The sequence below is a fragment of the Haemaphysalis longicornis genome, unplaced genomic scaffold (genome assembly GCF_048455015.1).
Source record: "Haemaphysalis longicornis isolate Haplotype H1 unplaced genomic scaffold, Haemaphysalis longicornis Haplotype H1 scaffold_1, whole genome shotgun sequence".
Classification (NCBI taxonomy): domain Eukaryota; kingdom Metazoa; phylum Arthropoda; class Arachnida; order Ixodida; family Ixodidae; genus Haemaphysalis; species Haemaphysalis longicornis.
Window position 1 is genome coordinate 286,603,254 of NW_027526203.1, and position 12,522 is coordinate 286,615,775.

General features: G+C 48.5%; 2 protein-coding genes across 4 annotated transcripts in view; one reads left to right on the forward strand and one right to left on the reverse strand.

Annotated features, from left to right (window-relative positions):
- The window catches only part of LOC144147296 (calcitonin gene-related peptide type 1 receptor-like), a 97,361-nt gene extending 87,205 nt beyond the window's left edge, over window positions 1-10,156 (reverse strand). The window contains exon 1 of one of the 3 annotated variants that reach the window (XM_077679404.1): window positions 9,717-10,156. The gene's annotated coding sequence lies outside the window, so the exon portion shown is untranslated. The remainder of the gene's footprint in view (window positions 1-9,716) is intronic. The other 2 variants (XM_077679395.1, XM_077679413.1) reach the window with 2 other exon arrangements.
- Window positions 10,157-10,269: 113 nt separating this feature from the next.
- Window positions 10,270-12,522, forward strand: part of LOC144147313 (uncharacterized) — a 67,290-nt gene continuing 65,037 nt past the window's right edge. The window contains exon 1 of the mRNA XM_077679426.1: window positions 10,270-10,450. The gene's annotated coding sequence lies outside the window, so the exon portion shown is untranslated. The remainder of the gene's footprint in view (window positions 10,451-12,522) is intronic.

Below are 12,522 nucleotides of genomic sequence, written 5' to 3' on the forward strand. Positions count from 1 at the left end.
CCCTCAAAACATCAAACTCCTTGGTTTTACCCCTAAAACCCCGCCCACAAAAGGAACGTCACAAGTTGAGAGTGAAGATGGCTCATTGATTAAAGCACACTAGGCCACTGATTGGGAACCGTGACAAAGCCAGGTGGGTTCAAAATAGTCACGTGACCCACCTCTCTCACTCTCATACAGAAACCAAAAGGTATTCAGCAAAACACAAATACAACAGAAATGAAAACCAACCAACATAAAGCAGACCTAACTACAGGAATCGGCTCTCGGGCGGCACGTCTTAAAGTATTGTCATACCGTGCACGCCTATATATATGTTTGTGCTCCGCGCCGCCGGAATTCCTTTCCTTTGTTTACACGGGGAGCGCCTAACAAAGCCTGGTCGCCTATCTATTGACGCCATCCAGCCACCGAGTCGCCAGGCTCAGACGTGTGACATACGGAAACTTCGCCCAGTAACTTTGAGCAGTGCAAGTGACATAGACTGAACGTCTAGTGACCAAGGTTTGACCCCTTGACCGGCCTTCAGCTCCCGTCCGGTTCGGATATTCTCGTCGCGGTAAGCGCGGTCGTTAAAATATCAATGGTCCCACTCCGCTGGCTTCTCAGACGAACGCAAGGAAATCCTTCTTCGAAAGCTTGCATCGCTTTCAGCTATTATGGAGTGACCGACGCGTTCGTATGCGTCGTCTCCGGGCAAGCTCGCCGGGTGGACACAAAAGCGCGGAGAATAAAAATTGGCCGCGCATCTGCTCCTTTCGTTGCAAATGTCGTCAAAAGACGATAGTCTTTATCGACTTTTGCCAAGTAAATGCCTCCCTTCGCTTTCCCACTCAACTCCCATGTTGTTCCTCTTGCGTCGCGCTCCTCCCAAGGTAAAGACGCCAAAGGTTTGCTTAAATCATTTTAAATTTCCCGCGTTCCACTGCTCCAAACCGGGTGTCTCGATGCCAACGCTGCCGTACGGCGAAGACGCGTGTGAATCGAGGCGCCCTACTTCAACGTTTATAGAACCGCGGTTCCCTAGTCCACGTGCGTTCCAAGCAGAACGTGAAACCTATCTATACTCCGTTTCATACATCAGGTGCAACGCTGCCAAAGCTAGCGCTACTGTTTGCGCTGTGTGCTTCCGCGACCAAAAGTAGTGGGTTGGTTGCGGTGCGCCAGATACAATAAATGCTTCGCCGGCAACCTTAAAGCATAAATATTTATCATCAGCTTGACAAAAAACGCCCGTGTTGCCGGGCAAACGATCGAAATATGCGAGTTTGTATTTTATGTTTGTCGCTTTTGTATCAGGTTTTCGCTCTCCGCGCAACCTTGAACGCCGTTTTTTGTTTACTCTTTGAGGCAGCGTTGAAAAAATGGCGTCCAGCTCTCGGGCTTCGACCACGCCTCCTGTACGTATTTTGCGCATCAAAGTTGTCAAAGAACGCCAAGCAAGTAATTGCAAATGTGTGCGCCCGTACCAGGGTGCGTTTCCCGGTGAAATCTGTGCAGGAAGTACTGAGTGTTGTGAGCGAGGACACCGGAGTATCTCACCGTACCGTGGCGAAATTGAAGGCGGAGTGTCTGCGTGGGAATTTGGTGTCTCCAAAGAAAAGACCTCGCGACGTGACGATATCAAGCACGGGGACCGTCAAGCATGACAGCTTCACAGTCCATGCCATCCGTCTGAATGTGAAGAGCATGTACGGCAAGAGAGAGATTCCGACACTGGACAGTGTGCGAAAGGCTGTGACGACGACCTGCCGAACTTCACGAGAACCACCTTGTGGAGGTTAATGAAGGACATGGGCTTCACCTATGATAGGAGAATACGGAATCTTGGCACCATTGTCTGGCGCCGCAGGTACCTGCGGGCGATCAAGGAATTCCGAAGGCAGGGCAGGGGTAATCGTTGATGAACTTCCCAGCAATGTGTCTCCTGTCAGTAGTGGCGGCTTTGTTCACGAGGGTCAACTGGCAGAGCTGGAGCGTGGACACCTTTCTATCCAGCCTGCTCGCGCTTCTTCATGCTGCGCCGATTCCCCGAAAAGGCTTTGTTACCGCGACAAAGCAAACTGTGTTACCTCGTCGTGTGGTTTTGTTTGTGGAGTTTAACGTCACCAAGTGACCCGTGCTATGAAAGACATTACATTGTAGTGCTGTCCTGTTCGGTCGTGAAGTGTATACAGCTGGAGCAGTCATATAACCTCTGCAAAAACGGGGTGGGAGAAAGGAAGGAAAGTAAGAAGTCGGAACCCACCAGGAAATCAACCAGAGGTGCTCTTCTATAAATAAAGTTTGTTTTTTAAACCGCGAAAGTCAGCCTCCTCTTGGAATATTTGTGTATGACACACAATCCGTATTGCCCCTGTATGCATTTATGTATGGCAACAAATCTCCAACTCATGAGCTAGTACTGTTATTTGTCACAGCATTAACCTATACCATAGAAATTTCCTTGACTCAGAAAAACGGGCCATATCAGGGTTCCGTATGTAAAAACAATTGACCTATCCATGATTGTCTTGCGAACAAGTGCCTAGATAAAAGAACTCTTTCTCCAATCACAAACGAAGATATAACTCTTGCTTCCGGGGTGAAATATTGCAGTGAAGAAATAAATAAATCACGCACAAGAATTCACAAAAAATGTTGCATATATTCGGACTGGAAAGGGGCGAATAAGAAATTTAAAATATATATTATGCGTTTCTGTGCCATAAATCAGTATTCTAAGGTACAGAAATCTGCTTTCTGTCCTTTCCCGTGAATAACAAATGATATGTTATTCGCACCAAGAGCTTCGGGCTACTCCAGAGTGCAGTGCCAAAGCCGGTTCCAAACTGTTTCGGTAAAAACTGAACCCGTTGCTGTGCTGGCGGCCCGGTATATTCAATAACATGCTGAGTGTGTTAAGAGAGGCCCATAAAGAAGTGGATCGTCAGGGCAACGGCAAAAACGAAAGCTGAAAGTGAACACCTGTTCGTAATTCACCCTGGTTAGAGCAGCTGTGCTAAATTATTAATGCATTAACGTGTTTTTTTACACAAAGTTCTCGCTAGAATCAACGAGGTAGCTGACAATGGTATAGAATCGCGACAAAATAGCAATTGCTGGTCAAACATCGGTATGCATCCAGAACCCATACGTGCAGTTCATTTCCGCATGCGCGTAGTGTTTAAGTTACTGGGAACGAAATAAGATTTAGAATCGAACTCGCAGAAGATGTGATAAAAGAAAAAAGAAACGTTGGAACGCGGTTTCGAACCCATGTACTTGAAAATTCAGCGTCTTTTCTCCAGAGCGGCGCGTTAGACCACTCGGCTACAAAACAGCGCGGAGCGATACACCTCCTTTTTTTGCGGACTACTTGTGTAGCCTTCACAGCGTTGCACTTGATATATGAAACGGAGTATAGTGGAACCTTTCGTAACTCTTGCCACTTGATTTCTTCAAATGCCGCCAGAAGCTATATGGCGCGGGCGACAGCAGGCGACGGCGGAGTGATATTTTTTTCTTCAGTTGATGAAGTATTTATTCTCGCCAAAATCAAACATGTACTATTTTTTATAAAGGAACGCTGCAAATATCACTTCTGTATTAATTTGTTGTCTTATATATGCGTAATGTCTTGCTGTTCTTCAACAATATTGACAAGTATGAACATTACACCGCACTTAAACGGGCACATTTAGCTGTGACTATATAAGACTATTGCGCAGGCATCGTTTTACTTTGGCCTGGTGGCTGAATCGAGTCACAGACAGACAGACGGACAGACAGACAGAAGACATACAGACAGACCAAAATTTCTGGGTTTAAGTAGCCCAAGAACGACTATCGTCTTTAAAAAAAACTCCCCCCACCTCCCCGAAGGGGATCGTGCGGAAATGCGAATGCATTGGGTGCACCGATGAGTGCGCTGCGGCAAGCAGTAACGGAGAGAGGCGTGCGCTCCACTGCATTTATATACATTTTCCGAGCGCAGCGAGCGGAGAGAGGGTACGCGGAGAGGAGAGAGAGACCCGCGCAACACGCCCGCCCCGCGCGCGAGCTCTCTCTCCCGCCGAGCTCCGCGATGCGAGCGCCCTCACACGCCCCAGCGCGCTCCTCCTCTCCACTCACTCTCCGCTACTCCGCCCGAGCTCCGCGATGAGAGCGCCCTCACACGCCCGAGCGCGCTCCTCCTCTCCCCTTGCCCTCCGCTACTCCCGCCCGAGCTACCACCCGCTAAGAAATGCATTCGCATTTAAAAAGACTGTAGCGGCGCGGGTCCGCCGCGCCGAGACGACGACGACGACGACGACGAAGGCGGAACTACGAGGCGCGCGCTCACGTGCGCTCGCGCTGGAGGAATGCAGGCGCACGCCGACGGAGCACGCACAACCCCCGACTAAGGAATGCATTCGCATTTAAAAGAAGCCTCCGCGGTTTCTTCTTACGTCCCTCGCGCCTAACTCAGCTCAGCCGGCGGGGAAACAAACACAATACAGGTAAACAAGCTAATCCCAGCGGAAGATATCTAGTTGCCGGGCGGTTTTAATTATTAAGTGAGGGGCCCGAACTTAACACGTACCATGATGCAATTTGAAACATTGCATTGTGGCTGCAAGCAGGGGCTCCACAACACCCAGTACCTGCACATCAATGTTAGCGGCCTGTGTTTGTACGCCGCAAAGTAATGAACAGATTTCGTCAATCAAAATGACATAGCATTTTGTGGACCTTCTCATTTTGACGCCTTTCCTGGTCGTTCAGTGGTGCATTCGGCAAGCAAACTCGCTCTTGGGATCCGCCTTTGGGGGGATCTGCCTTGGGGGCCTCCGATTCCAACATTAGAAGCAGTGCCTGTTGAAACACGGGGCGGATGGGGGAAAGAGGGCCAGTCGCTTGCCTCATTTGTACTTCTGGTGCCGGCAACGCCGCCGGAAGCTGCGCCGGTTGTGCTGGTTGCAACTCACTGGACATTGGACTCTCCGACCACTCTGACGTGAGCACCTCTTCTTCCGTAGAACACGAATGGAAGCTTCTGGTGGGAGGAGCTTTCCCTCACCATCGTTTGCAGTACGCGCCTCTCGTGCTTGAGCTTAGGGCTCTCTGTTGATGTAGCTTCATGCAGGCCAAAACAGCTCACACATTTGACGTCATTTCGATATGGGGATGTAGCTAGTTTGAAGATGACTTTGGCATAGTATTCTAACACGGCAACGTACCGGCAGGGCGTAGATGAGGGTGGTGCACGAAAGCCCACGATTTCAAAAGCCCCGTCTCATTTGCCCCGCGCCGGAAGCCCCGCCGCTTTTGCCCTGTTTTCGAAATCCCCGTACGCATAAGCCCCGGACACTTCACCCCCCCGTCTTTTGCCCCATATCATTTGCCCCGTCTTATTTGCCCCGTGCCGATTCCGCCGCGCCGAAAGAGTACTCATAATCTAAGCCCAAGATATTCTACGTTTGTTTTTGTTTTCAATTTTTCTGTGCGGCATATGAAAGAAGACGTAAAGACAGGTGCACCGAAGTGTCCCAGACCCGAGCGGAGAGGGGGAGGGGGAGCGTTTACCGCCATCAGACACACACACACACATCTAAATTAGCAGCTAAGGGAAGAAGGAATAACGCACCAGTGCTACTTCGGAAAAGCGGCAGACCCAATCACCTTATTAATAACATCGTCCAACCTTACTTTACTCTATTTAAAAAAAATCATAGTCACTGAAAAGGAAATGACGCGTCAAAATATCGCCCCGGGAGAATGGGTCGGGGAAATTGGCATCGGGGCAAAAGGCACGCGGGGCATATGAGGCGCGGGGCTAACGTCGCGGGGCTTTTGCGACGGGGATTCTGCGCGCCATCCATTGTCTGCGTTAATGTTCTCGTGTCGGGCCACGGACTTGGTTTTTGACAGGATTTGTAAATTGCCGAAGGTTCCGCGGCCGCATTTCCGTGGCTGATTCAATGCCACGCAGCTGTACGACGGCGTATGCAGTTTCTAACGCAATACCGCTTTACGTAGGTGAATGTGCGCAAGCTGCTCGCCGTGCATCGTCTGAAAGAAAACCCGAACAACCGCGGGCAACCTCTCACTCCAATGCTGCAACTGCCGTTATCGCTGGGTTTCCCACTCACGGGACCTTCCAGACTGCCACCGGCAAATTGACAAAGGTTTCGCCACCAACAGCGTGCCGCAAAGTGAACAGCGTGTTCGGTCAATCGCGAGGCAGCCGTTCCAGGAGCTCGCGCATTTGACCAAGCCGACGAGTACAGCAGGGTCATGCACGGGTTCTACCAGAGTTTCCTTGCATCTTTGGGTGCATTGCTGTACCCACCTGTTGGTGTTGAAGCTTCAGCGGCTCTGGATGTTCCGAAAAAGGAGAGCAGTGTTCTCCAGCAACGTGCAGCGTAATTTACAGCAGTCGATGTAACATGCACAGCAGTGCAGGAGGCACACAAATACGGCGGTGCGAATGCATTTCCGATCCAGAAAGAAAAGGGGGAGTTTTTAGAAAAAAATTTTTGCGTGCTTTTGGGGGTTTGGGGGAGTTTTCCTGAATTGGAAATGGTGCCCGGGGGGGGGGGGGGGGGGAAGTATATGCCTTTCGTTTTCTCGCCATCTACAATCATAACCTCATTAAAGGTTACCTTAAGTGACATACGCCCATCACTTTGACGCCTGGAAATTATTCCTAATTCCTAAATTACGGTACTTCCTGTGCTAAGCATGGTTATAAAATCTATTGCTCAGCGTTGTATGTGCCCTCGTGTCACATGTGGCTTGCTGCCAGGAATTTGGTTACCACGACGTCCTTGTCCTCCCCATGTCGCAAAACATGGACTGCATGTTTCAACCGATTGCAGTCAGACAGTGCGCGGTCCGATAATGCGGATGGAAGGACAAGGACGTCATAGACAAGCGATCAAGGCAAATCAGCAGTGTGGCACTGAATGGTGGGCATATTACAGGCTCAATGATTCACGACACGAGGGACATACGCTGCAAAGGACACCATGCAGACAAAAAAAAAAAAAAACGGTCCTGATACCAAAGTATCGGACAACAATGTGGTGTATCCCAAAATCAGGATTAGTGAAGTCATGATGAAAACAGCGGAAGCCATGCCACCTTGATGAGCTGATGTCACCAGTTAAAACGCTGCTCTCTTTACGCGTCGCAGTGGGGCTTTTAATGCTGCAGCGTCTGCTGCCGCACGTAGTGGACACAAACAGGGGAACGCTGCAGCGGAAGTTTTAATGGTACTAAGTCTTAGTATATTCGGTTCAATGATATCCAGCCATTTCGGAAGGTCATAGGAACAGCAACCCAGCCCAAAACGAAAAGAAATGAAGACTCAGATTCAGACCTGCTTTGTGTGGGGCTACTCCTGGCAACACTTTCGTGGCGCTGATACTAGTGCAGTGACTGTGCAAACAAATTGAGAGTTTGCAGGGGAAATGGAAATTCGTTCTGCATCTAAAAATGGCCCAGCTTGCGCTAGCGGTCCAAGGCTGGAGAAACAGCAGAGCTGGCGGCCCCTCTCCCTTCGTCGGAGACCCGGCTGTTGCACTTCACATTTATTTCCGAATAAGCCGCTGAACTTACCGCTTTATTACACCTTCATCCACACTCACCTGCCTTACTGTATTGCACCATGGGGTAATAGCTATCATACTCATACCGCTCCAATTCAGCACTTTTGACGAATTCATGGCGCAAAGAACGAGGACAAGAAAGAGGACACGCAACACAGCGCTGTGTTGCGTGTCCTCTTTCTTGTCCTCGTTCTTTGCGCCATGAATTCGTCAAAATCGCCACACCAACTTGCCCAAGAATCCGTACCAATTCAGCACATTCAAAATCAAGCTATACGAATAATGACATATAGTCCCTACAATAGCAACGCCGCTCAGCTACTCTAGGCTAATAGATTAGTGACAATACGCAATCTTTTCAAATACACCTTTGGTGTCCTTACGTACCAATCAGTTGATAAACTGATCCCTAGATTCATATTCCACCCCGAAACACTAATTAAAAACAATTGTACCCGGTTCGCCTCAAAAATTTCAAAAGTAAACACTAACTATGGCAAGCACACTGCTTATTTTGCGGCAGTTTTCAACTGGAAGAGTCTTCCTAGTGAAATTAAAATGCAATCATTTATAAATTCGTTCAAAACTGCTCTTTCTTCCTTTCTTCATGACGCTTAGAATTGTATAAACACTTTTTACTGCTCTTTCCATTTTGTTGCTCCCCTTTTTACGTTCGTTTGTGCACTGTTATACTTGTATTTTCTTTTTTGTCAAACTAGCTGCTCTGATCTTTTTGCAATTTGTGTATGTACTTACTTACAGAACCCCCTCCCCCCCCCCCCCCCCCCCTACAGCCTCGTGCTATGGGACCTCCTTCTCTATATTCACCAATGTATGCCGTTTACGAACACACAATAAAGATTATTCTTATTCTTATTCTTAAAGTTCTCCATGACTGGCAGGCCCGGATCGTTTCGTCCGCAGGCATTCACGTCTCTCCCAAGGTGGACCGCGCGCGCGCTAGAACCCGCAGCTAAGTCCAAAGCAAACGCCCGCGCTACGAACCCAAAGGAAATGCGGTGCGCCCGGAATGCAATGATAGCTCAGTTGGATAGATGTCGAGTTCTTGACGCGAGGGACCCTGGTTTGATTCCGAACACGGCAAGCGTTCTTTTTTTTTCTTTCCGATTGGCTGCACATATTGTTTCCCGCCGCTGCTAACCCCATATCCCTCCGGCCCGAGGGTGACCCAGTTTTAAGGTCGTCGGTTTTAAGGCGTAAAGGTCCTGGGTTCGATTCCCGGGCCCTCCCTGACCACATTTTTTGTCTTGAGGCTTCGATGTTTTTTTATGCGACGGAAGGACAACTCTCGGCCTAAACATCTGTGCAGTTAAAAGATGTTGAATTGCTTTCGCGAACACCATCGATATCGCACCTACGTCTTAAAAAGTGGGCTCAGCGGTTTCGTAGAAGATGTGCATAAATATTGCTAAAAGTTTATTTAAAACTGTTCGAAACCTTCGGTAACCCACGACAGATGAATTCGGGAGAACTGCTTAAGGAGGATTGCAAGCTGGGCTAGTTGGAATGACATTCTTGGATAAAACCAGCGCGAACACAGACGAAGACGAAGGAAGTGTGCCACAAGGACAGCCGCTGGACAGCTGCTTAACCGTGTTGCATTACTCTCTTTAGATATTTGAACAAATCATTGTAAATGAAAGCGTTAGAACTGCACAACTTTTGAAGGCAAAGAGCAATTTTTTATTGACTTGCTCGCGGATAAGAAAACGCTCAGGTTCCGCACATCCGTTCGACTCTGACCTCAAGGTTTTGCAAGGGAAGTCGTTGTTACAGTGTCCTTGTGGCACACATTACTATACAGCTTCATACGTTTCGATGTAAAATGTTACCAGCAGCATTGCTTGTGGTGTGTCGATGTCGTGCACACAACCACACCGCATTTAATAGCCATCGTAGTACAGGACCACCACCGTACACTGTCTTCTAAGGCATGCCGCTATAATTGGAAAAACTGGCTGTTCCACCAAAACCTACACCGGTGGCTGAAGACCAACGTTCGCGGCCTGAGCGCACGTTGTTCTTCTGTACATTTTTTTTCTTCGCTCATCTCAGGTTCGGATTTTCCTTGCACCCAATTTTATTCTGTGTCTATGAACGAGAAAAACGAAGTATGCTTACCGTCTAAGCTTGTGGGTCCGAGAAATTGGTGGTGGTGTTAATCGTGGAATTTGTTACCACGGTCGAGAGTCCGCGGTTCCGCCGAAAAAGGGCAGGGTGACGCACTCCTGGTGTCTTCTGAGCGGATGTTCGAGTCCCACAGTAGCTATTAAAAAGGGGACGGGGTTTCAATGTGGGCTTGCTGAGCTCCCTTTACGCATTTTCTTAGCCGGAGGCGCGTCGGTTTCTCGATCAACTGGGGTGGCTTCGGTCTTGACGGAGGCAGCCGGCCGCCCTGTGACCTCGTTTCGCTGACCAGCACCGGGTACAACGTTCAGCGGCGCTTATGGTTCAGCGGCCTGGGGATCGCGGCGGTCGTAGTTGAGCTGTCCGCCGAAGAGAAGAGCCGGCGTACGGCCGCGTGCGCGCGGGCTCCCGGGCAGGTGCGAGACCAGCTTCTGGCGTGCCCGCTGGGGTCGACCGGATTCCCCCGCGACACCTTGCCACGCATGACGATAAGCTCGACCGTACGATAGCGCGCCGATAGAGGTACGGCGCCGGGCGCCTACGTAGTGCCTGTGTCTTGCAACTCTTAAGACTGATAAAAGAACCGTGTTTTAGCACCGGCGCGGCATCCACTGTCGGTGTGTCAAGAATCTCGTCAAAGGCAAACACCGCGACCGTATGGGCTTGCCAACTTTTAGTGCAGAACCGGCGCACAAGAGCTGCTTCTAATCAGCCCAACCTTCCTTCAGGTAAGCTCAACCGCAAAGATGAAGCAGTCATCCAGGTGCCGATGATGAAGTAATTTAACTAATCGCCGAGGTCTCATCATGTGCATCCTAATCACGAGGTAATAATCAGTACAAGACATGCCCAACCATCGATAAAAACTGCTAAGTTGAATCTGTTGAACAGCCAACCAAGAATTCAGGCACGTCGATTGTTTAATGTTAAGGGTGTACTGAACAAATTTTAAGTACCACCTCCACTTCTCTTTGTAGTTACGTAACTCACTCTGGGATCAGGAGCACTAGTAAAAACGTCTGCAAAAGTATTCATACATCCCATAACCTACAAAAAAAAACAACAACGAAGCAAGAAGCGTACATTTGATGAACATACAAGCCTCACTAGAACAGGTGTTCAAGTAAACTAAAATTTACTTCGCTGTATGAATAGCTATAACCTATTAGTTCACAATAGTCCTTTCTTTAGGGTATCTTTAAAAGCATTAAATGCACCTCTCGGTAGATATACTTTCTATTAAATACATTAACATTAAAAACGTTTAATATACTTTTACCGCCCGGGGGGGGGGGCGAAACTGTCTGGCGTGGGGTGCCGACACCTTACCGATGCCGCCAATTCTCATTCGTCCAACTCAACTCCAATAAGCGCAGTAATGAATAAAACAGTCAGTTTGATCGTGTTGCTCACTGGCTCCGTGAAAGCTGCTGTTATTTGGAAGGGAGTGCGATTCTCGGAGGAGGCGGCTGTGGTGCGAAGCAACGTGAAAGTTCACCGATTGTCTAAATAGACAGCTGTTGACGTACAACTATGCGATTGCCATGATTCTCGGACAACATTTCACGTGGTACGTCAGGAAGCTGGAACTTTAAAACGAGAAAAAAAAGTAAGTCCCGAGCATGGGCATGTGTCATGTGTCAATCATGGTAACATTTTCCGAAGCCTCAACTGCTAAAGAATACTATGGCGCCACGGCGCCTTCAAGTGCAAGAGACTAAATGCTTCTCAAGGGCTGCAGCGGTGGGAATTTACCACGCCCTTTTTTCTGGCGCCGTTGTTTATTTGAACTCAGTGTCATTGCTTTTGTTTTCTGTGTAGCGTAAGTTTAGGGTCTCTTTAGTGTATTTGTGAAGCCACCAACAGAAAAAAAAACACCATGCGCCCATCACTGCCGCCGCGCAAACGGTCGCAGTGACATCGTACTGAACTGTAACGTGGGTTTATATTCCAGAACTTGATGTCGACATAGTTTAGTATTAATATCGACCCGTGCTTGCACATACACCATTTATTTGGGTCAAACACACCTGCAATCCTTTAACCTTGCGGACATTGCGGTGCGTCGTCAAAGTCAACGGCAGCAAATCGGCGAGCAGCACGGTAACAGGTAACGGCTCTTTCAAACTGCATGTAAATCAGAAGACAACAATCAGGAGATGGCCCACACATTCTAAAATGTAGGGTGATTAAGCGATTAAGCAACACCTCTCTTGGGTGTCGATTTACCACACCTCGCAGCTGTTAAGATTGTGCTGGGATTATACATCGTGTAACACCACATTAGTTGTAATGTACGAAATGCATGCTGTCTTGACACAGCCGGGCATGTACGAGTTTGTATTTGCTTGCAAAGTGCTAACATTAACTAAATAGAAAGATTGTGTTATTTTGCAATATATTAAATAAACTCTAAAGCCTGAATGCCTGTTGGCTTCCATTCAAACGTCACACTATTCATAGTTGTTTCGGCTTTTGTTCGACGGAATGCAATGCTGTTTTTGTTCAGAAATAAATAACTAAAACCCCAGTTTCTTTGTCTTGTTTCCCTTCCATTTCTACATAGTGCGAAAATCACGTCAGAAACCGGAAAGAGCGACAGCCTGTATCATTCGATCACTCGAACCATTTCTAGAAAGGGAGGTGCTGACGTCTGGGGGAAACAGTGGAAACTGCTTGTACGTTTTCCCTGCATCCTGTGTGACAGCCCGGCACGTCGCTTAGCCCATTGCGCCAGTAATCTCGGAGTTTTGCCACCGGTTGTCGTATACAAATGACCAAGGAGAGTGAAGGGGGCCAG